Here is a 13395-nt window from a genome sequence, read left to right as displayed (position 1 = left end):
CTGGCCGCAGAAATAGCAGCGGGCACCCCCGGTGCGACTTGGCGTTTGGACCGCGCAAGCCTGTGGGGTGTCCGGGGGGGGGGGGGGTGGGTTTGTCGTGACGGGTACGTACGGAGCCCAATGGGCTGCCGCGCGGTCGGGCCGTAGGCGCTGGTATTTTGCGCGGCCACGTCTCATGAGGCTGCTAGGGCCCGTGCCTCTGAGAGTCCTAGCGACTGTTTTTCTAGAAGTCTTTGGCGGATTTGGGAGGAGTTCATACCTGCCACAAAAGCATCGCGCATTAACATGTCCGTGTGTTCATTTGCGTTCACCGACGGGCAGCTGCAGGCTCGTCCCAAAATTAGTAGCGCGGCGTAGAATTCATCTATCGATTCTCCGGGACTTTGCCGTCTCATTGCGAGTTGATAGCGAGCGTAGATCTGGTTTACTGGGCGGACATAGAGACTTTTTAGCGCTGCGAACGCCGTGTGGAAATCCTCTTCGTCTTCGATGAGAGAGAAAATCTCCGTGCTTAACCTCGAGTGCAGGACCTGTAGTTTTTGGTCTTCTGTGACCCGGCCGGTGGCCGTTCTGAGGTAGGCCTCGAAACAAGTCTGCCAGTGCTTGAAAGCTGCTGCCGCGTTCACTGCGTGGGGGCTGATCCTCAGGCATTCCGGGATGATCCTGAGCTCCATAGTCCTTTAGTCACGCTTAATAAATTGTAGCGCATAAAGACTCCGAGAGACGAATAGAGTGAAGTCGATGAGGCTTTATTAAGCGTGACTGTTCCCCCGCAGTTCAGTAGTAGACTGCCTGCGGGGGAGGACTCCAGGTACTTATACTACGCCTTCAGGGCGGAGCTAGAGGTCAACGTCCAACCAGGACCCGGGATCTGTCAGCCAATGACATCATGGCTTCACAGTCCCACATGACCCTAATGCATACTACCACACCTTGGTCCCCGGAGCATTACCCTGGGTCTCTGGATTACTAGTCCTGTGACAATACAACGACCCCACTGTCTTTGTCGGCGGAGAGAAAAAAACGAGCTAATATTTCAGATTGATGAACATTGGTCAGAAGAGAAGATGTTGGACATGAACAGGCTTTGAACTGATTACAGAGGCAGGGAATGGAGAATTAAGACAAAGCCTATGATAGGATGGAGGGCTGGAGTCATTAAACAACCAGAATCTTAAGGTCATTCATGTTTGCAGACTGAAGGGCAATGTTCAAGAAAATAAATACTTCATGTGCATTAGATCTCCCTGATGTAAGAGATACTAAAGTATATTAAATTCTGCTGTTTTGCTATGTTCATTTACACCTCCTCTAAATCCAGCTTTTGTTTCTATATTTGTCTCATTATCCTGTTATATTTCCTTGCGTGTTTTGTCATTTAATCACAGGTTTATTTCTGTTTTTCCCTGCATCCTTAACCTGTTGTGTTTGCCCTCTCTCTCCACAGATGCTGTCTGATCTATCATCGAATTATAGAATGATTACACCACAAAGCTTATGCAGAAAGTAAGGAGGCATGGGATAGTGGGAAATTTGGCCAATTGGATAACGAACTGGCTAACCGATAGAAGTCAGAGAGTGGTGGTGGATGGCAAATATTCAGCCTGGATCCCAGTTACCAGTGGCGTACCGCAGGGATCAGTTCTGGGTCCTCTGCTGTTTGTGATTTTCATTAATGACTTGGATGAGGGAGTTGAAGGGTGGGTCAGTAAATTTGCAGACGATACGAAGATTGGTGGAGTTGTGGATAGTAAGGAAGGCTGTTGTCGGCTGCAAAGAGACATAGATAGGATGCAGAGCTGGGCTGAGAAGTGGCAGATGGAGTTTAACCCTGAAAAGTGTGAGGTTGTCCATTTTGGAAGGACAAATATGAATGCGGAATACAGGGTTAACGGTAGAGTTCTTGGCAATGTGGAGGAGCAGAGAGATCTTGGGGTCTATGTTCATACATCTTTGAAAGTTGCCACTCAAGTGGATAGAGCTGTGAAGAAGGCCTATGGCGTGCTCGTGTTCATTGACAGAGGGATTGAATTTAAGAGCCGTGAGGTGATGATGCAGCTGTACAAAACTTTGGTAAGGCCACATTTGGAGTACTGTGTACAGTTCTGGTCGCCTCATTTTAGGAAGGATGTGGAAGCTTTGGAAAAGGTGCAAAGAAGATTTACCAGGATGTTGCCTGGAATGGAGAGTAGGTCTTACGAGGAAAGGTTGAGGGTGCTAGGCCTTTTCTCATTAGAACGGAGAAGGATGAGGGGCGACTTGATAGAGGTTTATAAGATGATCAGGGGAATAGATAGAGTAGACAGTCAGAGACTTTTTCCCCGGGTGGAACAAACCATTACAAGGGACATAAATTTAAGGTGAAAGGTGGAAGATATAGGAGGGATATCAGAGGTAGGTTCTTTACCCAGAGAGTAGTGGGGGCATGGAATGCACTGCCTGTGGAAGTAGTTGAGTCGGAAACATTAGGGACCTTCAAGCAGCTATTGGATAGGTACATGGATTACGGTTAAATGATATAGTGTAGATTTATTTGTTCTCAAGGGCAGCACGGTAGCATTGTGGATAGCACAATTGCTTCACAGCTCCAGGGTCCCAGGTTCGATTCTGGCTTGGGTCACTGTCTGTGCGGAGTCTGCACGTCCTCCCCGTGTCTGCGTGGGTTTCCTCCGGGTGCTCTGGTTTCCTCCCACAATCCAAAGATGTGCGGGTTAGGTGAATTGGCCAATGATAAATTGCCCTTAATGTCCAAATTGCCCTTGGTGTTGGGTGGAGGTGTTGAGTTTGGGTAGGGTGCTCTTTCCAAGAGCCGGTGCAGACTCAAAGGGCCGAATGGCCTCCTTCTGCACTGTAAATTCAATGATAATCTATGATTAATCTAGGACAAAGGTTCGGCACAACATCGTGGGCCGAAGGGCCTGTTCTGTGCTGTATTTTCTATGTTCTATGTTCTAAAAGCCATTCTGCCCATCGTATCTGGACTGATTCGGAGGGCAAGAGCAACTCACCTGCCTTTTCCACACAGCTCTGTTTTCTCTCCCCATAATTACCTAACTCCCTTCTTTTTTTTTTTTGTTAAAAATAAATTTAGAGCACCCAATTAATTTTTTTCCAATTAGCGTGGCCAATCCACCTACCCTGCACATGTTTGGGTTGTGGGGGCAAAACCCACGCAAACACAGGGAGAACGTGCAAACTCCACACGGACAGTGACCCAGAGCTGAGATCGAAACTGGGACCTTGGCGCCGTGAGGCATAAGTGCTAACCACTGCGCCACCCACACCTAACTCCCTTCAGAGAGCCTCGATTGAATCTGCCTCCACCACACTCTCAGGCAGTGTGCTCCAGACCCTAACCACTCGTTCTGTTTCCTCCTCTCGCCATTCCTTCCTTAGCCAACCACTTGAAATCGGTTTTCTCTCCCTTCTGCCAAGAGGAACCGTTCCTCCTGCTTTATTCTGGCCAGATTTTGAACTATATATTATATCAGGCTTCTCCAAGGAAAGCAGCCCAGCTTTCCCAATGTAACCATGAAGTCACTGACGTTCCTCAGCCATGGGACCATTCTCTTGAATTTGTTCTGCTGTTGAGTATTCCCAGCACTTTCTGCGTTTATTTCATATTCCAGCATCTTCAATACTTGGCTTTTGGTACATGATTACTTTTTCACAATACCCGACAGGTATGTATCTATTATACACATGTTGCCATTTATTCCTTTCACTTCACGTGATATGAGTGTTACGAAGAGAAATCTAAAAGGGGTATTGATGCCTCTAGGGACACTGAGATCACGTCAAAAAAACAAAAAGGTCATGTGACTTCCAGAACCTGCAACAAACACATTCTCGGCCTTTCGGATAAGATCAATACTAGATTAGGTGTAATGCCTTGGATCTAGTATGTGTCTTTTGAGAGGTCCATGAATTGGATTCAATTTGAATCCGAATTTGTTTTTGGCCCAGCCACTCTGCGCAGTCGCTTGGTAACTCTGAGAAAGGAACACTTACATTTTTTTTCAAAAACATTGCAACTGGAGGGAGAAAACATCATCATCAGCGATGCCAATCATCACTTCACCTCATGTTCATGAACCGTGGTGAGACAGTGACAAACAAATGGAGTATAAAGCACATGCAAAATTGTCTTTTAATTATTCTGGGGCTGGAACACAGCTTCGTAATATCAGATACTTTTAAAAATGGTCTTGTTCAGTTCAGATTCTGAGAGCCAAATAAAGCAACTAAGAACAACTTATAGTTGAGGCCAAAACGTTGTGTGAATTCAGGAAGGAATTAGATATAGCTCTTGGGACTAAAGGGATCAAGGGGTATGGGGGGGGGGGGGCGGGATCAGGTATTGAACTTGATGATCAGCCAAGATTTTGGGGGATAGTGTGGAGGTGTTGACCTTGGGTAGGGTGTTCTTTCCAAGAGCCGGTGCAGACTCGATGGGCCGAATGGCCTCCTTCTGCACTGTAAATTCTATGATGATCTATGATAATCATAATGAATGATGGAGTAGGCTCAAAAGGCCGAATGGCCTCCTCCTGCTTCTATTTTCCATGTATGTTTCTATGTCTTTATGTAGCACCTTTATTGTAGTAAATTAACTTCATAGCAGCAATATCAAAGTGAGACAGACAAGGCAATATTATGACACATGACCTCAGACGTGGTGAAAAAGAGGTAAGTTTTAAAGAACAGCTTAATGGAGGTAAAAGAGATAGAGAGGAGAAAGATTTGGGAGGGATTCAATCGCTGCTTTCAAAAGAGTGTTGGATAATTATCCATAGAGGAAACTTGCAGGGTTCCGAGGAAATGGCGAGGCTGCGGAGTAGGTGGGCTGCAGTCGCAGAGAGCCAGCACCAACAGGATGGGCCGAGTGAGCTCTACCTGTGCTGTAACCATCCTTGGATCCTATTAATTCCAGGGATTAAGAGTGAGGCAGCTGCATAGCCACCACTGGAGGAAGAATAAAAATCAGGAATGAGTAAGAAACCAGAATTGTAGGGCAGCACGGTGGCACAGTGGTTAGCATTGCTGCCTACGCCGCTCAGGACCCGGGTTCGAATCCCGGCCCTGGGTCACTGTCCATGTGGAGTTTGCACGTTCTCCCCGTGTTTCACCCCCACAACCCAAAAGATGGGCAGTGTAGGTGGATTGGCCACACTAAATTGCCCCTTAATTGGAAAAAATTATTGGGTACTCTAAATTTATAAGAATAAAAAAGAAACCAGAATTGGGAAGAGAGCAAATATCTCAGATGTTTGTGACGCTGAAGCATGTTATAGAGATAGGGATGGGCAAGGCCTTGGAGAAAGTTGCACAGCGCCGCCCTGAGCACAGCACCGCCCTGAGTACAGCACCGCCCTGAGCACAGGGCCGCCCTGAGCACAGCACCGCCCTGAGCACAGCACCGCCCTGAGCACAGCACCGCCCTGAGCACAGGGCCGCCCTGAGCACAGCACCGCCCTGAGCACAGCACCGCCCTGAGCACAGCACCGCCCTGAGCACAGCACCGCCCTGAGCACAGCACCGCCCTGAGCACAGCGCCGCCCTGAGCACAGCGCCGCCCTGAGCACAGCGCCGCCCAGAGCACAGCGACGCCCTGAGCACAGCGGCGCCCAGAGCACAGCGACGCCCTGAGCACAGCACCGCCCTGAGCACAGCACCGCCCTGAGCACAGCGGCGCCCAGAGCACAGCGGCGCCCAGAGCACAGCGGCGCCCAGAGCACAGCACCGCCCTGAGCACAGCGACGCCCTGAGCACAGCGCCGCCCTGAGCACAGCGACGCCCTGAGCACAGCGCGCCCTGAGCACAGCGGCGCCCAGAGCACAGCACCGCCCTGAGCACAGCGACGCCCTGAGCACAGCGCCGCCCTGAGCACAGCGACGCCCTGAGCACAGCGCGCCCTGAGCACAGCGGCGCCCTGAGCACAGCACCGCCCTGAGCACAGCGACGCCCTGAGCACAGCGCCGCCCTGAGCACAGCGACGCCCTGAGCACAGCGCCGCCCTGAGCACAGCGCCGCCCAGAGCACAGCGACGCCCTGAGCACAGCGCCGCCCTGAGCACAGCGACGCCCTGAGCACAGCGCCGCCCTGAGCACAGCGACGCCCTGAGCACAGCGCCGCCCTGAGCACAGCGCCGCCCTGAGCACAGCGCCGCCCTGAGCACAGCGCCGCCCTGAGCACAGCGACGCCCTGAGCACAGCACCGCCCTGAGCACAGCACCGCCCTGAGCACAGCGGCGCCCAGAGCACAGCGGCGCCCAGAGCACAGCGGCGCCCAGAGCACAGCACCGCCCTGAGCACAGCGACGCCCTGAGCACAGCGCCGCCCTGAGCACAGCACCGCCCTGAGCACAGCGCCGCCCTGAGCACAGCGCCGCCCTGAGCACAGCGCCGCCCAGAGCACAGCGACGCCCTGAGCACAGCGGCGCCCAGAGCACAGCGACGCCCTGAGCACAGCACCGCCCTGAGCACAGCACCGCCCTGAGCACAGCGGCGCCCAGAGCACAGCGACGCCCTGAGCACAGCGGCGCCCAGAGCACAGCGACGCCCTGAGCACAGCACCGCCCTGAGCACAGCACCGCCCTGAGCACAGCGGCGCCCAGAGCACAGCGGCGCCCAGAGCACAGCGGCGCCCAGAGCACAGCGGCGCCCAGAGCACAGCGCCGCCCTGAGCACAGCACCGCCCTGAGCACAGCGGCGCCCTGAGCACAGCACCGCCCTGAGCACAGCACCGCCCTGAGCACAGCACCGCCCTGAGCACAGCGCCGCCCTGAGCACAGCGCCGCCCTGAGCACAGCGCCGCCCAGAGCACAGCGACGCCCTGAGCACAGCGGCGCCCAGAGCACAGCGACGCCCTGAGCACAGCGCCGCCCTGAGCACAGCGGCGCCCAGAGCACAGCACCGCCCTGAGCACAGCACCGCCCTGAGCACAGCGGCGCCCTGAGCACAGCGCCGCCCTGAGCACAGCGGCGCCCAGAGCACAGCGACGCCCTGAGCACAGCGCCGCCCTGAGCACAGCGCCGCCCAGAGCACAGCGACGCCCTGAGCACAGCGGCGCCCAGAGCACAGCGACGCCCTGAGCACAGCACCGCCCTGAGCACAGCACCGCCCTGAGCACAGCGGCGCCCAGAGCACAGCGGCGCCCAGAGCACAGCGGCGCCCAGAGCACAGCACCGCCCTGAGCACAGCGACGCCCTGAGCACAGCGCCGCCCTGAGCACAGCGCCGCCCAGAGCACAGCGACGCCCTGAGCACAGCGGCGCCCAGAGCACAGCGACGCCCTGAGCACAGCACCGCCCTGAGCACAGCACCGCCCTGAGCACAGCGGCGCCCAGAGCACAGCGGCGCCCAGAGCACAGCGGCGCCCAGAGCACAGCACCGCCCTGAGCACAGCGACGCCCTGAGCACAGCGCCGCCCTGAGCACAGCGACGCCCTGAGCACAGCGCGCCCTGAGCACAGCGGCGCCCAGAGCACAGCACCGCCCTGAGCACAGCGACGCCCTGAGCACAGCGCCGCCCTGAACACAGCGACGCCCTGAGCACAGCGCCGCCCTGAGCACAGCGCCGCCCAGAGCACAGCGACGCCCTGAGCACAGCGGCGCCCAGAGCACAGCGACGCCCAGAGCACAGCGACGCCCTGAGCACAGCACCGCCCTGAGCACAGCACCGCCCTGAGCACAGCGGCGCCCAGAGCACAGCGGCGCCCAGAGCACAGCACCGCCCTGAGCACAGCGACGCCCTGAGCACAGCGCCGCCCTGAGCACAGCACCGCCCTGAGCACAGCACCGCCCTGAGCACAGCGCCGCCCTGAGCACAGCGCCGCCCTGAGCACAGCGCCGCCCAGAGCACAGCGACGCCCTGAGCACAGCGGCGCCCAGAGCACAGCGACGCCCTGAGCACAGCACCGCCCTGAGCACAGCACCGCCCTGAGCACAGCGGCGCCCAGAGCACAGCGACGCCCTGAGCACAGCGGCGCCCAGAGCACAGCGACGCCCTGAGCACAGCACCGCCCTGAGCACAGCGGCGCCCAGAGCACAGCGGCGCCCAGAGCACAGCGACGCCCAGAGCACAGCACCGCCCTGAGCACAGCGGCGCCCAGAGCACAGCGGCGCCCAGAGCACAGCGACGCCCTGAGCACAGCACCGCCCTGAGCACAGCGGCGCCCAGAGCACAGCGGCGCCCAGAGCACAGCGGCGCCCAGAGCACAGCACCGCCCTGAGCACAGCGGCGCCCTGAGCACAGCACCGCCCTGAGCACAGCACCGCCCTGAGCACAGCACCGCCCTGAGCACAGCGCCGCCCTGAGCACAGCGCCGCCCAGAGCACAGCGACGCCCTGAGCACAGCGGCGCCCAGAGCACAGCGACGCCCTGAGCACAGCACCGCCCTGAGCACAGCACCGCCCTGAGCACAGCGGCGCCCAGAGCACAGCGGCGCCCAGAGCACAGCGGCGCCCAGAGCACAGCACCGCCCTGAGCACAGCGACGCCCTGAGCACAGCGCCGCCCTGAGCACAGCGACGCCCTGAGCACAGCGCGCCCTGAGCACAGCGGCGCCCAGAGCACAGCACCGCCCTGAGCACAGCGACGCCCTGAGCACAGCGCCGCCCTGAGCACAGCGGCGCCCAGAGCACAGCACCGCCCTGAGCACAGCACCGCCCTGAGCACAGCGGCGCCCTGAGCACAGCGCCGCCCTGAGCACAGCGGCGCCCAGAGCACAGCGACGCCCTGAGCACAGCGCCGCCCTGAGCACAGCACCGCCCTGAGCACAGCACCGCCCTGAGCACAGCACCGCCCTGAGCACAGCGACGCCCTGAGCACAGCGACGCCCTGAGCACAGCACCGCCCTGAGCACAGCGGCGCCCAGAGCACAGCACCGCCCTGAGCACAGCACCGCCCTGAGCACAGCGACGCCCTGAGCACAGCACCGCCCTGAGCACAGCACCGCCCTGAGCACAGCACCGCCCTGAGCACAGCGACGCCCTGAGCACAGCGACGCCCTGAGCACAGCGCCGCCCTGAGCACAGCACCGCCCTGAGCACAGCGCCGCCCTGAGCACAGCACCGCCCTGAGCACAGCACCGCCCTGAGCACAGCGGCGCCCAGAGCACAGCGCCGCCCTGAGCACAGCGGCGCCCAGAGCACAGCACCGCCCTGAGCACAGCACCGCCCTGAGCACAGCACCGCCCTGAGCACAGCACCGCCCTGAGCACAGCGCCGCCCTGAGCACAGCACCGCCCTGAGCACAGCGGCGCCCAGAGCACAGCGCCGCCCTGAGCACAGCGGCGCCCAGAGCACAGCACCGCCCTGAGCACAGCGACGCCCTGAGCAAAGCGCCGCCCTGAGCACAGCGGCGCCCAGAGCACAGCACCGCCCTGAGCACAGCGCCGCCCTGAGCACAGCGGCGCCCAGAGCACAGCACCGCCCTGAGCACAGCGACGCCCTGAGCACAGCGCCGCCCTGAGCACAGCGACGCCCTGAGCACAGCGCCGCCCTGAGCACAGCGCCGCCCTGAGCACAGCGACGCCCTGAGCACAGCGACGCCCTGAGCACAGCGCCGCCCTGAGCACAGCGCCGCCCTGAGCACAGCGGCGCCCTGAGCACAGCGGCGCCCTGAGCACAGCGGCGCCCTGAGCACAGCGGCGCCCTGAGCACAGCGCCGCCCTGAGCACAGCGCCGCCCTGAGCACAGCGCCGCCCTGAGCACAGCGGCGCCCAGAGCACAGCGACGCCCAGAGCACAGCGCCGCCCTGAGCACAGCGCCGCCCTGAGCACAGCGCCGCCCTGAGCACAGCGGCGCCCTGAGCACAGCGGCGCCCTGAGCACAGCGCCGCCCTGAGCACAGCGCCGCCCTGAGCACAGCGCCGCCCTGAGCACAGCGGCGCCCAGAGCACAGCGACGCCCAGAGCACAGCGCCGCCCTGAGCACAGCGCCGCCCTGAGCACAGCACCGCCCTGAGCACAGCGCCGCCCTGAGCACAGCGGCGCCCAGAGCACAGCGGCGCCCTGAGCACAGCGGCGCCCTGAGCACAGCGCCGCCCTGAGCACAGCGACGCCCTGAGCACAGCGCCGCCCTGAGCACAGCACCGCCCTGAGCACATCGCCGCCCTGAGCACAGCGCCGCCCTGAGCACAGCGCCGCCCTGAGCACAGCTGCGCCCAGAGCACAGCGACGCCCTGAGCACAGCGCCGCCCTGAGCACAGCGCCGCCCTGAGCACAGCGCCGCCCTGAGCACAGCGGCGCCCAGAGCACAGCACCGCCCTGAGCACAGCACCGCCCTGAGCACAGCACCGCCCTGAGCACAGCACCGCCCTGAGCACAGCACCGCCCAGAGCACAGCGCCGCCCTGAGCACAGCGGCGCCCAGAGCACAGCACCGCCCTGAGCACAGCACCGCCCTGAGCACAGCACCGCCCTGAGCACAGCACCGCCCTGAGCACAGCGCCGCCCTGAGCACAGCGCCGCCCTGAGCACAGCGCCGCCCTGAGCACAGCGGCGCCCTGAGCACAGCACCGCCCTGAGCACAGCACCGCCCTGAGCACAGCACCGCCCAGAGCACAGCACCGCCCAGAGCACAGCGGCGCCCTGAGCACAGCGCCGCCCTGAGCACAGCGCCGCCCTGAGCACAGCTGCGCCCAGAGCACAGCACCGCCCTGAGCACAGCACCGCCCTGAGCACAGCACCGCCCTGAGCACAGCACCGCCCTGAGCACAGCACCGCCCTGAGCACAGCACCGCCCTGAGCACAGCACCGCCCTGAGCACAGCGCCGCCCTGAGCACAGCGCCGCCCTGAGCACAGCTGCGCCCAGAGCACAGCACCGCCCTGAGCACAGCACCGCCCTGAGCACAGCACCGCCCTGAGCACAGCACCGCCCTGAGCACAGCACCGCCCTGAGCACAGCACCGCCCTGAGCACAGCACCGCCCAGAGCACAGCACCGCCCAGAGCACAGCGGCGCCCTGAGCACAGCGCCGCCCTGAGCACAGCGCCGCCCTGAGCACAGCACCGCCCTGAGCACAGCACCGCCCTGAGCACAGCACCGCCCTGAGCACAGCACCGCCCTGAGCACAGCGCCGCCCTGAGCACAGCACCGCCCTGAGCACAGCACCGCCCTGAGCACAGCACCGCCCTGAGCACAGCACCGCCCTGAGCACAGCGCCGCCCTGAGCACAGCGCCGCCCTGAGCACAGCACCGCCCTGAGCACAGCACCGCCCTGAGCACAGCACCGCCCTGAGCACAGCACCGCCCTGAGCACAGCGCCGCCCTGAGCACAGCACCGCCCTGAGCACAGCGGCGCCCAGAGCACAGCGGCGCCCAGAGCACAGCACCGCCCTGAGCACAGCACCGCCCTGAGCACAGCGGCGCCCAGAGCACAGCGGCGCCCAGAGCACAGCGGCGCCCAGAGCACAGCGGCGCCCAGAGCACAGCGGCGCCCAGAGCACAGCGACGCCCTGAGCACAGCGGCGCCCAGAGCACAGCGGCGCCCTGAGCACAGCGGCGCCCAGAGCACAGCGGCGCCCTGAGCACAGCGGCGCCCAGAGCACAGCACCGCCCAGAGCACAGCGGCGCCCAGAGCACAGCGGCGCCCAGAGCACAGCGGCGCCCTGAGCACAGCGCCGCGCTGAGCACAGCGGCGCCCTGAGCACAGCGCCGCCCTGAGCACAGCGGCGCCCTGAGCACAGCGGCGCCCAGAGCACAGCGGCGCCCTGAGCACAGCGCCGCCCTGAGCACAGCGGCGCCCAGAGCACAGCGGCGCCCTGAGCACAGCGGCGCCCAGAGCACAGCGGCGCCCAGAGCACAGCGGCGCCCTGAGCACAGCGGCGCCCTGAGCACAGCGGCGCCCAGAGCACAGCGCCGCCCTGAGCACAGCGGCGCCCTGAGCACAGCGCCGCCCTGAGCACAGCGGCGCCCTGAGCACAGCGCCGCCCTGAGCACAGCGCCGCCCTGAGCACAGCGCCGCCCTGAGCACAGCGGCGCCCTGAGCACAGCGCCGCCCTGAGCACAGCGGCGCCCTGAGCACAGCGGCGCCCTGAGCACAGCGCCGCCCTGAGCACAGCGGCGCCCTGAGCACAGCGGCGCCCAGAGCACAGCACCGCCCAGAGCACAGCGGCGCCCAGAGCACAGCGGCGCCCAGAGCACAGCGGCGCCCTGAGCACAGCGCCGCCCTGAGCACAGCGGCGCCCAGAGCACAGCGGCGCCCTGAGCACAGCGGCGCCCTGAGCACAGCGGCGCCCAGAGCACAGCACCGCCCTGAGCACAGCACCGCCCTGAGCACAGCGGCGCCCTGAGCACAGCGGCGCCCAGAGCACAGCGCCGCCCTGAGCACAGCGCCGCCCTGAGCACAGCGCCGCCCTGAGCACAGCACCGCCCTGAGCACAGCGACGCCTGGGGCACAGCGGCGCCCAGAGCACAGCGACGCCCTGAGCACAGCACCGCCCTGAGCACAGCACCGCCCTGAGCACAGCACCGCCCTGAGCACAGCACCGCCCTGAGCACAGCGGCGCCCAGAGCACAGGGACGCCCTGAGCACAGCGGCGCCCTGAGCACAGCGCCGCCCTGAGCACAGCACCGCCCTGAGCACAGCACCGCCCTGAGCACAGCGACGCCCTGAGCACAGCGCCGCCCTGAGCACAGCACCGCCCTGAGCACAGCACCGCCCTGAGCACAGCACCGCCCTGAGCACAGCGCCGCCCTGAGCACAGCGCCGCCCTGAGCACAGCACCGCCCTGAGCACAGCACCGCCCTGAGCACAGCACCGCCCTGAGCACAGCACCGCCCTGAGCACAGCACCGCCCTGAGCACAGCGCCGCCCTGAGCACAGCGCCGCCCTGAGCACAGCACCGCCCTGAGCACAGCACCGCCCTGAGCACAGCACCGCCCTGAGCACAGCGCCGCCCTGAGCACAGCACCGCCCTGAGCACAGCACCGCCCTGAGCACAGCACCGCCCTGAGCACAGCTCCGCCCTGAGCACAGCGCCGCCCTGAGCACAGCGCCGCCCTGAGCACAGCGCCGCCCTGAGCACAGCGGCGCCCAGAGCACAGCGACGCCCAGAGCACAGCGACGCCCAGAGCACAGCGGCGCCCAGAGCACAGCGGCGCCCAGAGCACAGCGCCGCCCTGAGCACAGCGCCGCCCTGAGCACAGCACCGCCCTGAGCACAGCGGCGCCCAGAGCACAGCGACGCCCAGAGCACAGCGACGCCCAGAGCACAGCGCCGCCCTGAGCACAGCGGCGCCCTGAGCACAGCGACGCCTGGGGCACAGGAACGCCCGGGGCACCGGAACGCCCGGGGCACAGCGACGCCCTGAGCACAGCGGCGCCCTGAGCACAGCGACGCCTGGGGCACAGGAACGCCCGGGGCACCGGAACGCCCGGGGCACAGCGACGCCCT

This window comes from Scyliorhinus torazame, chromosome 17 (assembly GCF_047496885.1).
Source record: "Scyliorhinus torazame isolate Kashiwa2021f chromosome 17, sScyTor2.1, whole genome shotgun sequence".
Lineage (NCBI taxonomy): Eukaryota > Metazoa > Chordata > Chondrichthyes > Carcharhiniformes > Scyliorhinidae > Scyliorhinus > Scyliorhinus torazame.
Note: the sequence above shows the minus strand (reverse complement) of the source record.